Source organism: Siphateles boraxobius, unplaced genomic scaffold, assembly GCF_051911475.1.
Source record: "Siphateles boraxobius isolate OS27281-9 unplaced genomic scaffold, OSU_SipBor_1 19, whole genome shotgun sequence".
Classification (NCBI taxonomy): domain Eukaryota; kingdom Metazoa; phylum Chordata; class Actinopteri; order Cypriniformes; family Leuciscidae; genus Siphateles; species Siphateles boraxobius.
In genome coordinates, this window is record NW_027508799.1 from 1,720,635 (window position 1) to 1,741,988 (window position 21,354).

A 21,354-nucleotide genomic window follows, 5' to 3' on the forward strand; every position below is an offset into this window, starting at 1 on the left:
TTGTTATTTTGTAATATTCTACTAAGTATCAATTTAGCCTTAAATGTACTAGACAAAATATTAAGACATATTTTTTCCCCTTTTATTCTCGTAGGTGAATTGCTAGGAATAGAGTACCTTTACAGCCAGACTGGCAAAACACTGACTCCAGTGCTCCAGAACCCAGAGGATGAAGACAGGCTGGTGGAGGAAATTGATGACCAAGACCTGCAAGATGAGGGGTTTGAGGAAGAGATCACGGAGGACATCACAGTTCCAGTGCTGTACGAGAATGACCCCTGCCATGATCTCGCAAACAGCCCCTCATCTTTGCCTCAGCCTCAGTCCCCAGCATCACTGGCTGATGTATCAATGGCTGACGTGTCACTGGCTGAGCCATCCACATCAACTAGAGAAGGACACCAACTTGCCCCTGCCCCTTCAGTGTTGTCACAGCCATCTGACACTGGAAGCAGTTTCTCCGACGAGGCTCAGGTAAAACACTTTAAGGGCTTTATTTAATTTCAATCTCGTTTTATTCCACATATATTAACATTAATCTGAATTTACTAGGGAGCAGTCATTGGGCCCGATGGCATTGCTGGGTGGGACAAGGTCCAGGATATGGCAGGTTACCTGGTTGTTCTTCGTGAGGCTCCTTACCTCACTGACCTGCAGGTGACAGAGGCCATTCAGCTGTGGACAGCTCTCCATGACATAGACAAACAGCGGGTCAACTATCAGCCTCGACATCAGCCTCAGCTGACACATGGACGCTTTAAGGCACCAAAGCGGTCCGGAGTCACACCGGGTGTGGAGAGTGTAAAACGGTGTCTGATTGGACATCCCGGGGGACCAGCACAGTGGCCCAGCACCAGCCGCTTGGTTGAGGCCATTTGTACAAAGCTGTGTGCTTTACACAAGTCGCCGACCAAGAAGGCTGGAGTTTGCCGCCCCAGGTGGTCTAAAATCCTCTCGGATTACCACCACATCCGAGAGCTGGTGCTTAACAATCACAGGCTGATGGATGAAACAATGATCCAGCTGTTTGAGCTAAACCAGAAGACACTCATTCAGTGGTAAGCAAGGCACATTATTTTCTTCAAATTAACTGAATACTTTTTTAAACATATATATAATACATGTAATTTATTTTCAGGTTTCAACGGCAGCAGAAAAAACAGGAAATGAGTGTCCTCGCTCAGGGACTGACTCCACCTGACCCAATTGCTGTGGCTGATACGCAGCTTCCTCCACCGAGGGAAAAATTGGATGAAGCGGCATCGACCTCACGCCCAAAACATACATTTACCTTTCCGCCAAATCGAGAAGGACAGGCTCCTCTTCTGCGACCAGGTCGACGGCCTGCTGCTGCCACCACCATGGTGTGCCCCATTGCAAATGCCCCCACAGCATCAGGAGTTGTGCAGCCCATTTCAGCACCTGGGTCATTGTCACTAGTCCTTAACCCAGACATGACCGTGTCAATGGTGATTCCACCTTCTGGTGCTTCAACATCCGGTGCAGGCCCAGCCCGTTACACCCAGAGGAACAGGCGCCGGCGGGCCCAGGAGACGGAAAGCGGAGTCCATAAGAGGAAGTATGTGCGAGGGGTAACCTTTAACATGTGCAGCAAATGTGGGCAGCCCAAAACCAAAGAGTTTGGCCATAGCCGATATGGTAATGCCACATTTTGCTTGCGTGCCTCAAATGGAAAATCTTTAGATGACTGGTTGGCAGAACAGCGCCAGCAAAATACAAGCCAAACTCCACCTCCTCAATAAACAATTTGCTTTTTTCCTGTATATATTTTGTATATATTACTGTACATGGTTCCACCCAGTCTTTCATATTGTCCTATATATATATATATATATATATATATATATATATGTATATATGTATATTTGTGTGTTTGTGTCTGTGTACTCATTTCATTATTTGTGTGTATTCATTTTAATATTTGTTTTTTTACATTTAAAGTGTCATTTAAATATTTGTGTATTCATTTTAAAACATTTTAAGTGCCATTGAAATATTTGTGTGTATTCATTTTAATAAAACATTTAAAGTGTCTTAAAGTAATCTAATAAATCATATCTCTCAAATCATATCCCTCACAAAAAACACACATATTTGAAGAAACATTTTTATTCATTTTATTCAATCATAAACAACATGTAATAAGCATTTTTTTTAAAATAATATACACAAAAAAAACATTTAATAAAATATTTGAAGTGTCTTAAAACAAATCTGATAAATCATGTCAATCAAATCATATCCCTCCATTTTTATTCATTTTATTAAATAATCAACAACATGTAATGTGCAATATTTAAAAATAATAATAATACACACAAAAAAATATAAATCAATATAATGATGTCATAGATAAATGAAGACGCAGGCGCAGTTGATCACACGCAGAACACGGGTTCGAATCCAGCCCGCGGAGGGTGACTTGTTTTAAATGTGACTAAAATATAGCCCTAATAATGTTGCAGGGGAAATTTGTGGGCAAATTCTCGTTTTTCGCGTCTTTTTGGCTTGTGTGCGGGGGCGCAAAGATTGGGCCCCTTCTTTTGCGCAGCGAGCGCTCTACCATTTGAGCTAATTCCCCTCGATGATGGAGAAGAGGTGTCCATCGCTCTCAAAGACAAAGACGAGGCGCGATCCCTAGCACGTGTGCAGGTGCTGCAGCGTGATTTCCAATGACCACAAAAAAGAGGCCGCATTTCCTCTGTGCTGGCAACTTTGCACTGGCTACCTTTTAATTGTAGATTTAATTAAAATATTGCGCTTTAAGCCATGCAAGCTTTAATGTTTTCGGCCCGGCAGCAGCAGGGAGGGCGTATGTTTAGGCTCGTTGGTCTAGGGGTATGATTCTCTCTTAGGGTGCGAGAGGTCCCGGGTTCAAATGCCGGACGAGCCCATTATCAGGCTTTGCTTTTAATCTCTTCAGCCTGATTAGGGCAACCAGGATATTTATGAGAAATTGGGGATAAAATGAGCCAGAGAGAGGCCGGTTAGCTCAGTTGGTTAGAGCGCGGTGCTTATAGTGCCAAGGTCAAGGGTTCGATCCCCGTACGGGCAACTCATTTTCTCTCTGGGACCTTCGCTCTGCTCTTCTCGAAAATGACTGGCGGTCTCCCAGACATGACTGCTGGCTAAACCGCACAAGTACCTGGCCGTACCTCTCTTAGTCGAGGCGGTCTATTGACCAAACGCCAGCTCTTATCTACCTGATTCCACCTAGCCTCATCGTTATCTGCCTCTCAGACAGCCAGCTATCAGGGTGTGTTTGTTCCATGGTGTAATGGTTAGCACTCTGGGCTTTGAATCCAGCGATCCGAGTTCAAATCTCGGTGGGACCATCATTTGCCAGGAATGTGTGCAGTACCTCGTTCGAAAAAACATTTTCGGCAGCACTGAGTAGCAAGAGCTCATCTAGGTAGTGCCCCTTGAAGGGGGGCGTAAAGAGGATGTACAGCACTGGAGAATGCAGGCATCGATCCCGCTACCTCTCGCATGCTAAGCGAGCGCTCTACCATTTGAGCTAATTCCCCTCGATGATGGAGAAGAGGTGTCCATCGCTCTCAAAGACAAAGACGAGGCGCGATCCCTAGCACGTGTGCAGGTGCTGCAGCGTGATTTCCAATGACCACAAAAAAGAGGCCGCATTTCCTCTGTGCTGGCAACTTTGCACTGGCTACCTTTTAATTTAATTTAATCAAAAAATTGCGCTTTGACTCCAGCGATCCGAGTTCAAATCTCGGTGGAACCTTTTTAGGTTCTTTGTGGAAGGGAGGGAAAAAACAGAGGTGATGCGCAACTGCTGACGTGGCGGTGAAATTGGCACTCTCAAACCGAGTCGGAATCGGGGAAACATGGGCTTAAAAAGCAAAGGCTTCATTTGCTCCTTGCTATCGTGCTTCTGGACTCAATGACTTAAATCTCTGCTGCTCATGGGAAAATTTGACACACTCCATGGTGTAATGGTTAGCACTCTGGGCTCTGAATCCAGCGATCCGAGTTCAAATCTCGGTGGGACCTGCTTTTCCAGGAATGTGTGCAGCACCTCGTTCAAAAAAACTTTTTCGGCAGCACTGAGCCGCAAGAGCTCATCTAGGTAGTGCCCCTTGAAGGGGGGGCGTAAAAAGGATGGACAGCCTTGGAGAATGCAGGCATCGATCCCACTACCTCTCGCTTGCGCTTGCTGCTTCCTACCGATTGAGCTAAAGTAAGCCCAAAGTAAGCCCACGTGAGCCAATCGCGTTTCTCTGCTGTGGCTTACTTTTGACCAATCGCGTTTCTCTCCTGTGGCTTACTTTTGACCAATCGCGTTTCTCTCCTGTGGCTTACTTTTGACCAATCGCGTTTCTCTCCTGTGGCTTACTTTTGACCAATCGCGTTTCTCTCCCATGGCTTACTTTTGACCAATCGTGTTTCTCTTCTGTGACGTACTTTTGACCAATCAGCGGCTCCTATTATTGTCATCTTTGCAACAGGTAAGGCTATTCTTCATTACTGTATAATCGTTTAATATTTATTCATATACATTGTGTATTTTTGGAAAATTAGACATGCCAATATAGCTAGCTAGCGTGTATATTACAGGTTTACTTCAGTACCTGTGAACCTGTAACTTTTCCCATGATAAAATACAGAAAAGAAAACATGTAGCTACTGTTAAGTTAATTAGCCGGCCGCTAATTAAGCTATATCCTCCTGAGACCAAAAAAAGTTTAGTTAATAATTTAGTATTTTGTGTGTCATTACATTGTTTAGAGCATAAGAAAGTTTTTTGCAAAAACGTTTTTTTTTTTTTATAATGTTCATATAGGTTATACTATGTCTTCTGTATAGGACACTACTAGGACTCATTTTTTATTATTATTTTATTTAAAAAGACGTGATCTAAAAAAAAAACATTGTTTTTGCCTATTCATGTCTTTAAATAAAATAATAATAAAAAATGAGTCCTAGTGTCCTCTACAGAAGACATAGTATAACCTATATGAACATTATAAAAAAAAAACAACCTTTTTGCAAAAAACTTTCTTATGCTCTAAACAATGTAATGACACACATAATACTAAATTAACTACACTTTTTTTGGTCTCAGGAGGATATAGCTTAATTATATCAGTGTTTTATATCCTGAAATTGTTTAGGTTTCAGGATTTTATATACCAAACTTTGTATGAAGATGATTCCCAACTATGTTATAAAAGATAACAGAATGATTTGATATAGACTTCCATTTTGCTTTATGCAATATGTGTGTAAAATGGCCATAAGCGGGTTTTCCCATTTTATACAATGTATCTATGTATCTAATTTGCATATTAATGTATTCTTGGGACAACATGTAATGAAAAAAGAAGTGTAAGAATGGGAGTTAGTAGTAATTGCCAAGATTTTCATAATAATATCTAATATTTCATATAATTTCTTTCCATATTGTCACCCAAAATGCCTGAAAAACATGATTTAAGTCCTGCTGTGTAGTTTGCTAAATTATTGTATCACACTTAACATACAGGTATCTTTTAGATTGACACAGGTAATAGTCTCTTTCTGATTTTCATTTCAGAAAATGTACGCATACCCCGTTTTTCGTCGCCAGTCAGCAACATCAAACCGTCTCCTCATGGCGCCATCGGCGGAGGCGAAGCAACTTCAAAATGTGGTGTCTGGAAGGGCCAAATCGAAGGAGGAGGTGCTGGCAGAGGCAAGTACTTTTGTCTGCACAAACGGTGGAGATCCCAGTGACCAGTTTTTAGTACTGGCTCACTGCAAACTTCAGTTTGGGATGTACCAGGGTCAGAGATTTAGATGGCTCCTGGAAAACTCTCTGGGGTACGCAGTGTATTTGGTGCTCAGCATTTCCAGTGAGAAAGCGCAGACAACCCCCCTGTCAGAAAATAAACAACTGTTCCTACAGTACACTTCTCATATTAGAGAGATGGCAGAAGAAGTAGAGAAGTATAAGAGGAAGCAGGAAATGCAAGCAGAAGCCCGGGCAACTGGAGACCAGGGCTGCTTGATGGTGGAGTTTGGTGACTTTCAGGGCCGGTCCATGAAGGATGTTTATGAAGACCAGAGCAATGAGGCCGAATCCCTCATCAGGTACTTGGTTAAGGCAGATGCCAGGCCCAACACTAACATGGCCATTTTCAAGGCGTATGTCCTGAAAAGACGGGCTTCTGATATGGGCACCAGTGTACATCAGCCTGCACGTCCACCTGCAGCCTCCAGTACCTCTGCACTTCCACCTGCAACCTCTAGTGCCTCTGCACGTCCACCTACAGCCATCCAAACTGGTTTACAGCAGACCGCCACTGTGAAAGCACTGTTGGCGCGTGGCAAACATTTGTCACCTTCACAGCTGGCAAAAAAACTAATGTCACCAGTTAAACCCTGTGAGTAGGAGTGTAAATATAGAATTTTCCCTACAGCAGTTCTACATGTATTCATTTATCGTCATGGCAAACTTGTCCACTTGTTGTTTCCAGATCCATTACTGCAGTCCACTTTACCTCCTCCGGCAGCAGAACCCCCAGCCAAACATTTGGTCCCAAAGCAGCTTTTCGCTACTGGTAAGTAAGCAACATCTTACATATGTTTGTCTCCATGTATTGATCACAGTAATAGTTTTAACATTTGTGCTCCAGGCACTTCCATTCCCACTGCTGAAGATGATGATGAGGAGCTGGTATTTGCTGCATCACAATGTGAAGCACAGCTAAATACAGGTGTGGCATATGACACAAATGCAAATATTATAAGAATGTTTTGTGGAAACCCACTGAGAATCATTATTTTTGAAAATAAATAAACATTTTAAAATATTTTTTGTTTACAATACAGAATTATGTGACATCATGCCTCAAGCGGGAGGCATTCTTTGAGTGCACTTCTTCCAAACCTTAAGGATGTCCAAAGGTGTCAGTGTATATATTTGCGTTTCCGAACTTACCTGTTGCTAAACAATCACTGGATAACTTTTTCACACCGCTTGCTCTTCTCACTCACTCAACCTGAGCAGACAGGATGGTGGAGATTCATTGTTCTAATAATTAGAGGAACAGTTTTTCCTTATTGTGTCTGTGTGCATGCTTCATGTCTGTGGGCATCATACTTTTTTTTACTGAATTCATCACGACTCATTTTCCTTCTTTCATTCCATCTAATCCTCATTCTCAAAGAGCTATATTGATCCCATATTCCTTACATCAATAAAGTGTACACTGTGTTCTTTGCTTCTTGACACTAATACCATTTTCTTCACTGTTATTCCTAAATATAATCATAATTATTATTAATACTTGTTTAAAATTACTGCTTCGCCGGCTGTTTGTGGACTGCATTTATGGCATATTACTATCAAATAACAGTCATCCTTATATTGTTTATGTTACTGTTCACTCAGAGGCCTGTGCCGGTCCGTCTCCATCAGCGGAAACAGCACAGACACCAGCTCTTCCTCATCATCAGCCACCAGCTGAGCTTCCTAGTCACTGGAGAGATCATCTTCCACCTTTCCAGCATGAGTGGATCCGGAACACACTGTTTAAGGCCAACATGCGAACCGAAAAGCCAGAAATAGTGTCCCAGCTGAAGCTTTGGTGGTATCCTCCTCAGCCCCCTTTAATAAACACCCAGCCACCCGCCTCACCTGACCTCTTCTTCTGTCGGCCCATTTTCTTATGGATGCCGCTAAAGATGTGGTTGTTTCCTCTTGTCTGCGTTCGCCCAGACTGTGGTAAGCACAGACTTACAGCGGCAGGACTTTACCGTACCGTGCGCAAGGTCTTGGACATTGATGGGTGGTATGACCTTGCCACTGAGTATCTGGAGTGCAAACGCTGCAAAAAGAAGTATCCAGCTTGGAATGAGGACATCTTAGGACAGCTGGATATGGGCCACCGCAGTCAGTTTCCAGCTTTGCTGACATACAGGTAATTCATAATGACAATCATTCATTATCAGGCGCTTTTATTTGTGTTATTTTTTCCAACCAAAGCATTTGCATGATTATACTGTTGTTTCTTTAGATACTCATGTGACAACCGGGTGGTGAGGATGATGAGGGAGAGGACACTGGGCAACAGTGTGACTCAGCTCTACAAGAAGCTGATGGAACAACACAGTGAGGCATGGACACAGCGTGTCCTGCAGTACCTGACTGCCTGTGAACCATTCACAAGGTCCTCCCTTGTGCAGCCTCCTGTGTTTGCTGAGCCTCCCCTTTTACCTGCCCTTCCTAAACCTAAGTGGAACTAGGGGGCGCGGCACGGCTGCTGACCCTGTGCTTCTCCGTTCGTTTGTTTGTTGTTTGTGAATTTTTGGCGTTAATCGTGTTGTAAACTTTTGTTTTGTTCACGTCCTTGAGTTAAGCAACATGGAAATGGATTACTTGCGCGCAGTGGTGATCTTTTTTATCCTATATGCTGTCGTTAGAGAGAACTTTGCCCTAGCCGGGAACAATGAAGGAAGTGAACGAACGTCGCCACTGATTACATACTCGAGGGAATTTCTTCTTGCCCTAAGGAATAAAGCTGTGTCTGTGGACTTAAATCACGTATCATCAACCCCTCATGGAAAAGCCCAAGGTAGGAAAACGAAAAAAAGAGGCTCGAGGGGGGGCGTTCGTAACAGGTTGAGAAGGCGAGGAAACAGACACCCGCTTCCCATCATAACTCTGTCAAACGTCAGATCATTAAATAATAAACTGGATGAGATCACAACACGTCTCCGATTTGATGAGGATTTTCGGAGGAGTAATTTGCTCTGCTTCACAGAGACATGGCTTCACGAGGACAGCACTTGCATTGATATGGAGGGATTTACAGTTATAAGAGCAGATCGTGATAAGGTGTCATCTCAAAAATCCATCGGGGGAGGACTCTGTATGTTTATTGACAGCGCTTGGGCTTCACAATTCAAAGTACTCAAGAGAGTGTGCACTAGAGACTATGAGCTGCTGTCTGTATCTATCAGGCCGTTTTACCTTCCGCGGGAGTTTGGGCAAATCACCATTATTCTTGTTTATGTCCCAGGGCCTAATAACAAAGAAGCTGCGGAAATAATAACCGACAGCTTCAATGCTGCTCTCTCCCGATCAGCAGATCAGCCGGTGTTTATTTTGGGGGATTTCAACACATGTCAGCTGTCACCTCATCTACCCACTCTGCAGCAGTATGTCACCACGCCCACTCGCTCCACTCGCATACTGGATCAGTGCTTCGGTAACATCCCAGACGCATATAAGGCAGTGAGTCGCCCTCCTCTTGGTAAGTCCGATCACAATGTCATTCATCTCCTTCCAACATACAGACAGAAACTCAGGCGTGAAAAACCACTCCTGAAAACTGTACGTCAATGGACTGAGGATGGGGAGGAGGAGCTAAGAGATTGTTTTGACTCTACAGATTGGCGCATGTTTTTTGACGCATGCTCTGATCATCACGAATTGACAGACACAATCACATGCTATATCAAGTTCTGTGAAGAAACTGTTATCACTTCCAAGATAGTTCAAGTGTTTAGTAATAACAAGCCATGGCTCTCAAAGGATCTTAAAATGTGTCTGAATGAGAAAAGGGCTGCATTTTTGAGAGGAGAAGCTGACTTAGTAAAGGAGAAAGAGAAGGATTTCAAGCGTAAAGCTTTTACAGCAAAAATAGATTTTAAGAATAAGGTTGAGCAAAGATTTTGTACAGGCAATGCAAAACAAGCATGGGAGGGATTAAATACAATAATGGGTAGGGAAAGAAAAAAACAAAGTGTAAACGTGGCAGATTGTGGCACATTTGTTAATGATTAAACATTTTCTATGGAAGATACGATGTGAGAGACCCAAAAATAGGGTGCAATATTACCTGTGATCAGATTGGTAGTTATGAACATATACAGCTTTCTGAAGAAGAAGTAGCCATGTGTCTCTCTAAAATCAGACCAAACAAAGCCCCTGGGCCTGATGGCCTCCAAGGAAGGGTGCTAAAGGTATGCTCTCAACAGCTTAAAGTGGTTCTTACTCAGCTGTTCCAAATTTTGCTGAATTGTGGTGTTTTTCCAAACGTATGGAAGAAGTCCACAATAATACCTGTGCCTAAGGTCTCTAGGGCTACAGACCTTGGAGACTTTAGACCGGTGGCACTCACTCCACTCTTAGCCAAGTGTATGGAGAGAGTGGTCAGCACCCATCTTATGGCTTCTGTTGGGAATCAACTTGACCCCCTTCAATTTGCCTATAGGTCACACAGGGGCACAGAGGACGCAACTCTTACTCTTGTAAATCAAATAGCTAAACATCTGCAACAACCAAAATCACTTGCTCGGGTTCTTTTTATTGATTTTACATCTGCTTTTAATACTATGCAAATTGATATTCTTTTAGAACAACTTCATAGGATGAATGTGAATGGTGGGCTCATTCACTGGATTAGAAGTTTATTAACTGACTGCCCTCAGAGAGTCTTAATGAATGGGGTCTACTCAGATGAGCTTGTCATAAATACTGGAGCACCACAAGGCTGCGTGTTGTCACCTCTGTTGTTTTCAATCTATATAAATGACATGACTGTGCACAGCACCAATGTTAGTTTACTTAAGTATGCTGATGACATGGCCTTGGTAGGACTTCTCACAGAAAATAATGCAGCACATGAGGAAGCTTATTTTAGCCCAGTCACTTTACTGCAGGACTGGTGTCAGACTGTTAAACTGGAAATTAATGTGACTAAAACAAAAGAACTTATAATACGAACGAAACCAAGAGGGGCCAGTAACATCACCCCTGTTGTACTTAACAGCCGGCCTGTGGAAGTAGTGGAAAATTTTAAGTACTTGGGTACAATCATTGATTGCACTTTAAGTTTTAATGTTAACTCAGAGAGTATTTTTAAGAGAGCTAACCAGCGATTGTTTTTAATTAGAAAGCTGAGGAGCTTCAAGGTCAGTCAACACATTCTTGAGATGGCATATAGGGGTCTGGTAGAAAGCATTTTACAGTTCAATATAACAGCTTGGTATTGCAATCTGAATGTGAAAGACAAAAACAAGCTTTCCAAAATTGTTAATATTGCAGGGAAGGTGATTGGCAAGTCACAAAGGCAGCTTGGGGATGTGTATGATAGGGCGGTACTCAGGAAGGCCAGACAGATATCAGCAGACACCCTACACCCACTCAACTCAGAGTTTGAGTTGCTCCTATCTGGCCGTAGATTCAGGGTCCCAAGGGCGAGCCGGAACATTTATAAGAGATCCTTTATTCCCCATGCCATACAGGAACTTAATTTAAACTGAAAGCGTCTTTGTGTTTTATATAACTTCTAATCGGCTGCGCTGCTTTCCATTTTCTGTTGTTGTATGTTGACGGTGGTAGTGTCATACTTTTAAACTGTGTGTATTTTGTCATTTTAACTGTTGTGTCACTGATGCATATATGTTTGGAGAAGTCAAAGACAAATTTCCACCAAGGTGGACAATAAAGTCTAATAATAATAATAATAATAATAAGTGGCTGTTAGCTGTGTACGCCAGGGATGTTCTGGGGCGACTGGACGAGGTCAAGGCCAAAATAACATCTGTATTTGGCTCTGTTCTCAAGATGGACTCCACAAAAAAGGTATCACAGCCCTGTTTATATCCAGAAATTGTCCAGATATGGATATGTGTGTGTGTGTGTACATAATGCACAGTTATGAGTTTTTATTTTGTTTTGTTTTTAAAAATCTTTTTTTTCTTCAATAGGTCACAAAAAAACTTGCCGGTGCTGCTTCAGGAACAGCTGCCTGGTGCACAAATGTTGGTAACGAACACGGCCAAGTCCTTGTCTCTGTCCTAACAGCCGCCGAGGGACATGCACTGGACCCCATGGCAGCTGGCCTAATGAAACGCTACCGAGAGGCAGGAGAGGCATCCCCAAAGGTGATGTACGTGGACAGAGATTGCTGCAGTCAACACGGCCAGTCTCAGGTGAAGGCCATGTTTTCGGAGTGGGATGAGCTTGAAGTGCGCCTGGACATCTGGCATTTCATGCGGCGATTTGCTGCAGGTGTCACGACAGAGGCTCATCCGCTCTATGGGATCTTCATGGCACGTCTATCCATGTCCATATTCCAGTGGGATTCAGAGGATGTGGCTGCTCTTCGCCGTGCAAAGGAGGGTGAGCTGGCAGCAAAGAAGACTGGCTACATCTCAGAAAAGGCGGTCAGTGCTCGCATTAACCGGAGGGAGTTGGCACTGCACTGCCGGAGGAGGACCAGGGGGGAGGAGGAGACCACCATATTAATTGGGTCACTGATTGATCAGTTTGACAGTGCGGACGGGAAGGATACTCTGGGAGTTCCACTTCTGAACCATGAACGGATCCAGCAGATATGGAAAGAACAGCGGAAGCATGTACAGTGTATCCAAGACCCAGAGCACTTTCCGCTCTACATAAAGAAGGGGACACTGAAGAAAGGCGGTGTGGAGCTGTGCTGCTACAGGTGTGCTCGAGGCTCTACCTCCTTGGAGTCATTCCGCCTCCACCTGAACCGTTTTATTCCAGGTATTACATACATATGGATTAGTAATTTTTCTGTAAAAAAATATAAGCACTGTAACTGCTTCCATTACGTTAAATTAATGTCACATTAATAAATGTCACACTTTTACAGTTCTTTTCTGATGTCATAAAAGCATTGACAAAGCTGTCTTGCCTCACAAATCACTAATAACTCTGGTTATAATGACAATAATTTTTTTATGTAATTACATAACTCTATTACATGTAACCAGCTACTTCATAGCACCTCATGTGTAGTAAATATATTGTACATATGTGACATATAAAACCCTTTTTTTTTTTTTTTTTTTTTTTACTTTTAGGAACCAGTGCCAGTGATGCGCATTTTCAAGCTTATCTCCTTGAGGGCTTGATGCGTTGGAATGATGACCGGATGGAAGATGCCATAAAAGGAGCGTCCTCCATCCGGTCATATGGCAGTCCCATGAGAGAGGTTGTGGACCAGCTTAGCAAGACAGTCTTTGGGAAGCCCTGGGATGAGCGCTATCGCCCTCCTGGAGCATATACAGGCAAGACATTCATTAATTTGTTATTTTGTAATACTCTACTAAGTATCAATTTAGCCTTAAATGTACTAGACAAAATATTAAGACATAGTTTTTCCCCTTTTATTCTCGTAGGTGAATTGCTAGGAATAGAGTACCTTTACAGCCAGACTGGCAAAACACTGACTCCAGTGCTCCAGAACCCAGAGGATGAAGACAGGCTGGTGGAGGAAATTGATGACCAAGACCTGCAAGATGAGGGGTTTGAGGAAGAGATCACGGAGGACATCACAGTTCCAGTGCTGTACGAGAATGACCCCTGCCATGATCTCGCAAACAGCCCCTCATCTTTGCCTCAGCCTCAGTCCCCAGCATCACTGGCTGATGTATCAATGGCTGACGTGTCACTGGCTGAGCCATCCACATCAACTAGAGAAGGACACCATCTTGCCCCTGCCCCTTCAGTGTTGTCACAGCCATCTGACACTGGAAGCAGTTTCTCCGACGAGGCTCAGGTAAAACACTTTAAGGGCTTTATTTAATTTCAATCTCGTTTTATTCCACATATATTAACATTAATCTGAATTTACTAGGGAGCAGTCATTGGGCCCGATGGCATTGCTGGGTGGGACAAGGTCCAGGATATGGCAGGTTACCTGGTTGTTCTTCGTGAGGCTCCTTACCTCACTGACCTGCAGGTGACAGAGGCCATTCAGCTGTGGACAGCTCTCCATGACATAGACAAACAGCGGGTCAACTATCAGCCTCGACATCAGCCTCAGCTGACACATGGACGCTTTAAGGCACCAAAGCGGTCCGGAGTCACACCGGGTGTGGAGAGTGTAAAACGGTGTCTGATTGGACATCCCGGGGGACCAGCACAGTGGCCCAGCACCAGCCGCTTGGTTGAGGCCATTTGTACAAAGCTGTGTGCTTTACACAAGTCGCCGACCAAGAAGGCTGGAGTTTGCCGCCCCAGGTGGTCTAAAATCCTCTCGGATTACCACCACATCCGAGAGCTGGTGCTTAACAATCACAGGCTGATGGATGAAACAATGATCCAGCTGTTTGAGCTAAACCAGAAGACACTCATTCAGTGGTAAGCAAGGCACATTATTTTCTTCAAATTAACTGAATACTTTTTTAAACATATATATAATACATGTAATTTATTTTCAGGTTTCAACGGCAGCAGAAAAAACAGGAAATGAGTGTCCTCGCTCAGGGACTGACTCCACCTGACCCAATTGCTGTGGCTGATACGCAGCTTCCTCCACCGAGGGAAAAATTGGATGAAGCGGCATCGACCTCACGCCCAAAACATACATTTACCCTTCCGCCAAATCGAGAAGGACAGGCTCCTCTTCTGCGACCAGGTCGACGGCCTGCTGCTGCCACCACCATGGTGTGCCCCATTGCAAATGCCCCCACAGCATCAGGAGTTGTGCAGCCCATTTCAGCACCTGGGTCATTGTCACTAGTCCTTAACCCAGACATGACCGTGTCAATGGTGATTCCACCTTCTGGTGCTTCAACATCCGGTGCAGGCCCAGCCCGTTACACCCAGAGGAACAGGCGCCGGCGGGCCCAGGAGACGGAAAGCGGAGTCCATAAGAGGAAGTATGTGCGAGGGGTAACCTTTAACATGTGCAGCAAATGTGGGCAGCCCAAAACCAAAGAGTTTGGCCATAGCCGATATGGTAATGCCACATTTTGCTTGCGTGCCTCAAATGGAAAATCTTTAGATGACTGGTTGGCAGAACAGCGCCAGCAAAATACAAGCCAAACTCCACCTCCTCAATAAACAATTTGCTTTTTTCCTGTATATATTTTGTATATATTACTGTACATGGTTCCACCCAGTCTTTCATATTGTCCTATATATATATATATATATATATATATATATATATATATATATATATGTATATATGTGTGTTTGTGTCTGTGTACTCATTTCATTATTTGTGTGTATTCATTTTAATATTTGTTTTTTTACATTTAAAGTGTCATTTAAATATTTGTGTATTCATTTTAATAAAACATTTTAAGTGCCATTGAAATATTTGTGTGTATTCATTTTAATAAAACATTTAAAGTGTCTTAAAGTAATCTAATAAATCATATCTCTCAAATCATATCCCTCACAAAAAACACGCATATTTGAAGAAACATTTTTATTCATTTTATTCAATCATAAACAACATGTAATATGCATTTTTTTTAAATAATATACACAAAAAAAACATTTAATAAAATATTTGAAGTGTCTTAAAACAAATCTGATAAATCATGTCAATCAAATCATATCCCTCCATTTTTATTCATTTTATTAAATAATCAACAACATGTAATGTGCAATATTTAAAAATAATAATAATACACACAAAAAAATATAAATCAATATAATGATGTCATAGATAAATGAAGACGCAGGCGCAGTTGATCACACGCAGAACACAGGTTCAAATCCAGCCCGCGGAGGGTGACTTGTTTCAAATGTGACTAAAATATAGCCCTAATAATGTTGCAGGGGAAATTTGTGGGCAAATTCTCGTTTTTCGCGTCTTTTTGGCTTGTGTGCGGGGGCGCAAAGATTGGGCCCCTTCTTTTGCACAGCGAGCGCTCTACCATTTGAGCTAATTCCCCTCGATGATGGAGAAGAGGTGTCCATCGCTCTCAAAGACAAAGACGAGGCGCGATCCCTAGCACGTGTGCAGGTGCTGCAGCGTGATTTCCAATGACCACAAAAAAGAGGCTGCATTTCCTCTGTGCTGGCAACTTTGCACTGGCTACCTTTTAATTGTAGATTTAATTAAAATATTGCGCTTTAAGCCATGAAAGCTTTAATGTTTTCGGCCCGGGCAGCAGCAGGGAGGACGTATGTTTAGGCTCGTTGGTCTAGGGGTATGATTCTCTCTTAGGGTGCGAGAGGTCCCGGGTTCAAATGCCGGACGAGCCCATTATCAGGCTTTGCTTTTAATCTCTTCAGCCTGATTAGGGCAACCAGGATATTTATGAGAAATTGGGGATAAAATGAGCCAGAGAGAGGCCGGTTAGCTCAGTTGGTTAGAGCGCGGTGCTAATAGTGCCAAGGTCAAGGGTTCGATCCCCGTACGGGCAACTCATTTTCTCTCTGGGACCCGAGTCGGAATCGGGGAAACATGGGCTTAAAAAGCAAAGGCTTCATTTGCTCCTTGCTATCGTGCTTCTGGACTCAATGACTTAAATCTCTGCTGCTCATGGGAAAATTTGACACACGCCAAGATTCCATGGTGTAATGGTTAGCACTCTGGGCTCTGAATCCAGCGATCCGAGTTCAAATCTCGGTGGGACCTGCTTTTCCAGGAATGTGTGCAGTACCTCGTTCAAAAAAACTTTTTCGGCAGCACTGAGCCGCAAGAGCTCATCTAGGTAGTGCCCCTTGAAGGGGGGGCGTAAAAAGGATGGACAGCCCTGAAGAATGCAGGCATCGATCCCACTACCTCTCGCTTGCGCTTGCTGCTTCCTACCGATTGAGCTAAAGTAAGCCCAAAGTAAGCCCACGTGAGCCAATCGCGTTTCTCTGCTGTGGCTTACTTTTGACCAATCGCGTTTCTCTCCTGTGGCTTACTTTTGACCAATCGCGTTTCTCTCCTGTGGCTTACTTTTGACCAATCGCGTTTCTCTCCTGTGGCTTACTTTTGACCAATCGCGTTTCTCTCCCATGGCTTACTTTTGACCAATCGTGTTTCTCTTCTGTGACGTACTTTTGACCAATCAGCGGCTCCTATTATTGTCATCTTTGCAACAGGTAAGGCTATTCTTCATTACTGTATAATCGTTTAATATTTATTCATATACATTGTGTATTTTTGGAAAATTAGACATGCCAATATAGCTAGCTAGCGTGTATATTACAGGTTTACTTCAGTACCTGTGAACCTGTAACTTTTCCCATGATAAAATACAGAAAAGAAAACATGTAGCTACTGTTAAGTTAATTAGCCGCTAATTAAGCTATATCCTCCTGAGACCAAAAAAAGTTTAGTTAATAATTTAGTATTTTGTGTGTCATTACATTGTTTAGAGCATAAGAAAGTTTTTTGCAAAAACGTTTTTTTTTTTTTTTTAATAATGTTCATATAGGTTATACTATGTCTTCTGTATAGGACACTACTAGGACTCATTTTTTATTATTATTTTATTTAAAAAGACGTGATCTAAAAAAAAAACATTGTTTTTGCCTATTCATGTCTTTAAATAAAATAATAATAAAAAATGAGTCCTAGTGTCCTCTACAGAAGACATAGTATAACCTATATGAACATTATAAAAAAAAAAAAACCTTTTTGCAAAAAACTTTCTTATGCTCTAAACAATGTAATGACACACATAATACTAAATTAACTACACTTTTTTTGGTCTCAGGAGGATATAGCTTAATTATATCAGTGTTTTATATCCTGAAATTGTTTAGGTTTCAGGATTTTATATACCAAACTTTGTATGAAGATGATTCCCAACTATGTTATAAAAGATAACAGAATGATTTGATATAGACTTCCATTTTGCTTTATGCAATATGTGTGTAAAATGGCCATAAGCGGGTTTTCCCATTTTATACAATGTATCTATGTATCTAATTTGCATATTAATGTATTCTTGGGGCAACATGTAATGAAAAAAGAAGTGTAATAATGGGAGTTAGTAGTAATTGCCAAGATTTTCATAATAATATCTAATATTTCATATAATTTCTTTCCATATTGTCACCCAAAATGCCTGAAAAACATGATTTAAGTCCTGCTGTGTAGTTTGCTAAATTATTGTAACACACTTAACATACAGGTATCTTTTAGATTGACACAGGTAATAGTCTCTTTCTGATTTTCATTTCAGAAAATGTACGCATACCCCGTTTTTCGTCGCCAGTCAGCAACATCAAACCGTCTCCTCATGGCGCCATCGGCGGAGGCGAAGCAACTTCAAAATGTGGTGTCTGGAAGGGCCAAATCGAAGGAGGAGGTGCTGGCAGAGGCAAGTACTTTTGTCTGCACAAACGGTGGAGATCCCAGTGACCAGTTTTTAGTACTGGCTCACTGCAAACTTCAGTTTGGGATGTACCAGGGTCAGAGATTTAGATGGCTCCTGGAAAACTCTCTGGGGTACGCAGTGTATTTGGTGCTCAGCATTTCCAGTGAGAAAGCGCAGACAACCCCCCTGTCAGAAAATAAACAACTGTTCCTACAGTACACTTCTCATATTAGAGAGATGGCAGAAGAAGTAGAGAAGTATAAGAGGAAGCAGGAAATGCAAGCAGAAGCCCGGGCAACTGGAGACCAGGGCTGCTTGATGGTGGAGTTTGGTGACTTTCAGGGCCGGTCCATGAAGGATGTTTATGAAGACCAGAGCAATGAGGCCGAATCCCTCATCAGGTACTTGGTTAAGGCAGATGCCAGGCCCAACACTAACATGGCCATTTTCAAGGCGTATGTCCTGAAAAGACGGGCTTCTGATATGGGCACCAGTGTACATCAGCCTGCACGTCCACCTGCAGCCTCCAGTACCTCTGCACGTCCACCTGCAACCTCTAGTGCCTCTGCACGTCCACCTACAGCCATCCAAACTGATTTACAGCAGACCGCCACTGTGAAAGCACTGTTGGCGCGTGGCAAACATTTGTCACCTTCACAGCTGGCAAAAAAACTAATGTCACCAGTTAAACCCTGTGAGTAGGAGTGTAAATATAGAATTTTCCCTACAGCAGTTCTACATGTATTCATTTATCGTCATGGCAAACTTGTCCACTTGTTGTTTCCAGATCCATTACTGCAGTCCACTTTACCTCCTCCGGCAGCAGAACCCCCAGCCAAACATTTGGTCCCAAAGCAGCTTTTCGCTACTGGTAAGTAAGCAACATCTTACATATGTTTGTCAAGTCAAGTCAAGTCAAATATATTTATATAGCGCTTTTCACAATACAGATTGTATCAAAGCTGCTTCACAGTATCAATCAAAACAACTTAATGTTTGTTTATTACTGGAAAAAAGACATCCAAGTTTGGTAGAGCTGATCAATGGTATGATTGGTTAATTAATTTGAATATCCCCAACTGAGCAAGCCAAAGGCAACAGTGGCAAGGAACCGAAAAACTCCATCCAGTGACCTAATGGTGTCCTAACACCCCATCAGGTGACCCAATGGAGAAAAAAAACCTTGGGAGAACCCAGGCTCAGTCGGGGGCCAGTTCTCCTCTGGCGTTTATGAACTAGAGGCCGAATTTACAGTAACTGTAAGATAAAAAATTTATATGAATGCCTGGCTAAATAGATGCGTCTTCAGTCTAGTTTTAAACTGGGAGAGCGAGTCTGAGCAACGAACAATATCAGGAAGGCTATTCCAGAGCTTCGGAGCTAAATGTGAAAATGCTCTGCCTCCTTTGGTGGATCTGGATATCCTAGGAATGACCAGAAACCTCGAATCTAGTGATCTTAAAGAGCGCGATGGATTGTAAGGCGATAGAAGATCCGTTAAATAGACTGGAGCTAAACCATTTAGAGCTTTATAAGTCAAAAGCAATACCTTGTAATTAATACGGAACTTTATAGGTAACCAATGAAGTGATGATAAAATCGGTGTTATATGATCATATTTTCTTAATCTAGTAAGAACTCTAGCGGCTGCATTTTGGACTAACTGTAGCTTGTTTATTGAAGATGCAGGACAACCAGCTAATAAAGCATTACAGTAATCTAGTCTCGAGGTCATGAATGCATGAACTAACTTTTCTGCATCAGAGACTGATAGCATATTACGTAACTTAGCAATGTTTCTAAGGTGGAAAAAGGCTGTTTTTGTAACATATGAAATATGCTTTTCAAAAGACAGGTTGCAGTCTAATGTAACACCCAGGTCTTTTACTGTAGCGGATAGAGTAACAGGGCATCCTACTATGTTAAAGTCGTGCTGTGAAAGGTTTTGTGGACGGTTTTTAGAACCGATAAGTATTACCTCTGTCTTGTCTGGATTTAATAAAAGAAAATTATGCGTCATCCAATCTTTTATATCTTTAACACAATCTGTCAATTTGGATAATTTAGCGTATTCATCTGGCCGTGAGGAAATATATATTTGAGTGTCATCAGCATAACAATGGAAACTAATTCCATGTTTCCTTAGAATATTACCAAGTGGCAGCATATATATTGAGAATAATAAAGGGCCTAACACAGATCCCTGCGGCACTCCATAGTTTGCCGAAGTTATAATCGATTTTTCTCCATTTAAGTAGACGAAATGGTAGCGGTCAGATAAGTATGACCTGAACCAGCTTAATGCTTGTCCTTGAACACCAGTGTAATTTTGCAGTCGATCTAAGAGTATTGTGTGATCTATAGTATCGAACGCAGCACTAAGATCAAGTAAAACTAGTACTGAGATACAGCCTTGGTCCGAAGCTAAAAGTAAATCATTTGTGATTCTAACAAGCGCAGTTTCAGTGCTATGATGTGGCCTGAATCCAGACTGAAACTTTTCATAGATGTCGTTTTCTTGCAAGAAAGAGCCGAGTTGAGCGGACACAACTTTTTCTAATATTTTTGACATAAATGGAAGATTTGAAATGGGTCTGTAATTTGCTAGGTTATTTGGATCTAATTGTGGTTTCTTAATAAGAGGTTTTATAACTGCCAGCTTGAACGTTCTTGGAACATGACCTAAAGATAAAGATGAGTTAATAATATTGAGAAGAGGCTCTTCCACTACAGGTAACACTTCTTTCAGTAGTTCAGTTGGTATAGGATCTAATAAACATGTTGTTGTTTTAGATGAAGTGATAAGTTTATTTAACTCTTTTTGTTCTATGGTTGTAAAGCATTGTAATTGTTCTTGCGGGGTAATAATTGCGGCCGAATTATAAGGCGCGAGCAAAGATCGAACGTTTACGATTTTGATTCTGATGCTTTCAATTTTCTCGGTGAAGAAGTTCATGAAATCATTACTACTAAACTGTAACGAGGTATTTTGTTCAGACGACGTCTGTTTATTTGGTAGTCTAGCCACGGTATTAAATAAAAACCTTGGATTATTTCGGTTGTTTTCTATTAATTTGCTGAGGTGCTCAGCCCTGGCCGTTTTAAGTGCCTTTTTATAAAGTGACATACTGTCTTTCCACGCGATTCTAAAGACCTCTAAATTAGTTTTTTTCCATTTACGCTCTAAATTACGGGTTTCTCTCTTTAAAACATACGTAGTATTATTGTACCATGGTGCTATACTTTTTTCTCTGACCTTTTTTAATCTAATGGGTGCAACAATATCCAATG

The 21,354-nt window shown here is 42.1% G+C and overlaps 2 non-coding genes across 2 annotated transcripts; both read left to right on the forward strand.

Annotated features, from left to right (window-relative positions):
* The first annotated feature begins 3,284 nt into the window (after positions 1-3,284).
* trnaq-uug (transfer RNA glutamine (anticodon UUG)) lies at positions 3,285-3,356 on the forward strand. The gene has a single exon. It is a non-coding gene; the product is annotated as a tRNA-Gln (tRNA).
* Positions 3,357-16,313: 12,957 nt separating this feature from the next.
* Positions 16,314-16,385, forward strand: trnaq-cug (transfer RNA glutamine (anticodon CUG)). Its single transcript has one exon. It is a non-coding gene; the product is annotated as a tRNA-Gln (tRNA).
* The last annotated feature ends 4,969 nt before the right edge of the window (positions 16,386-21,354 follow it).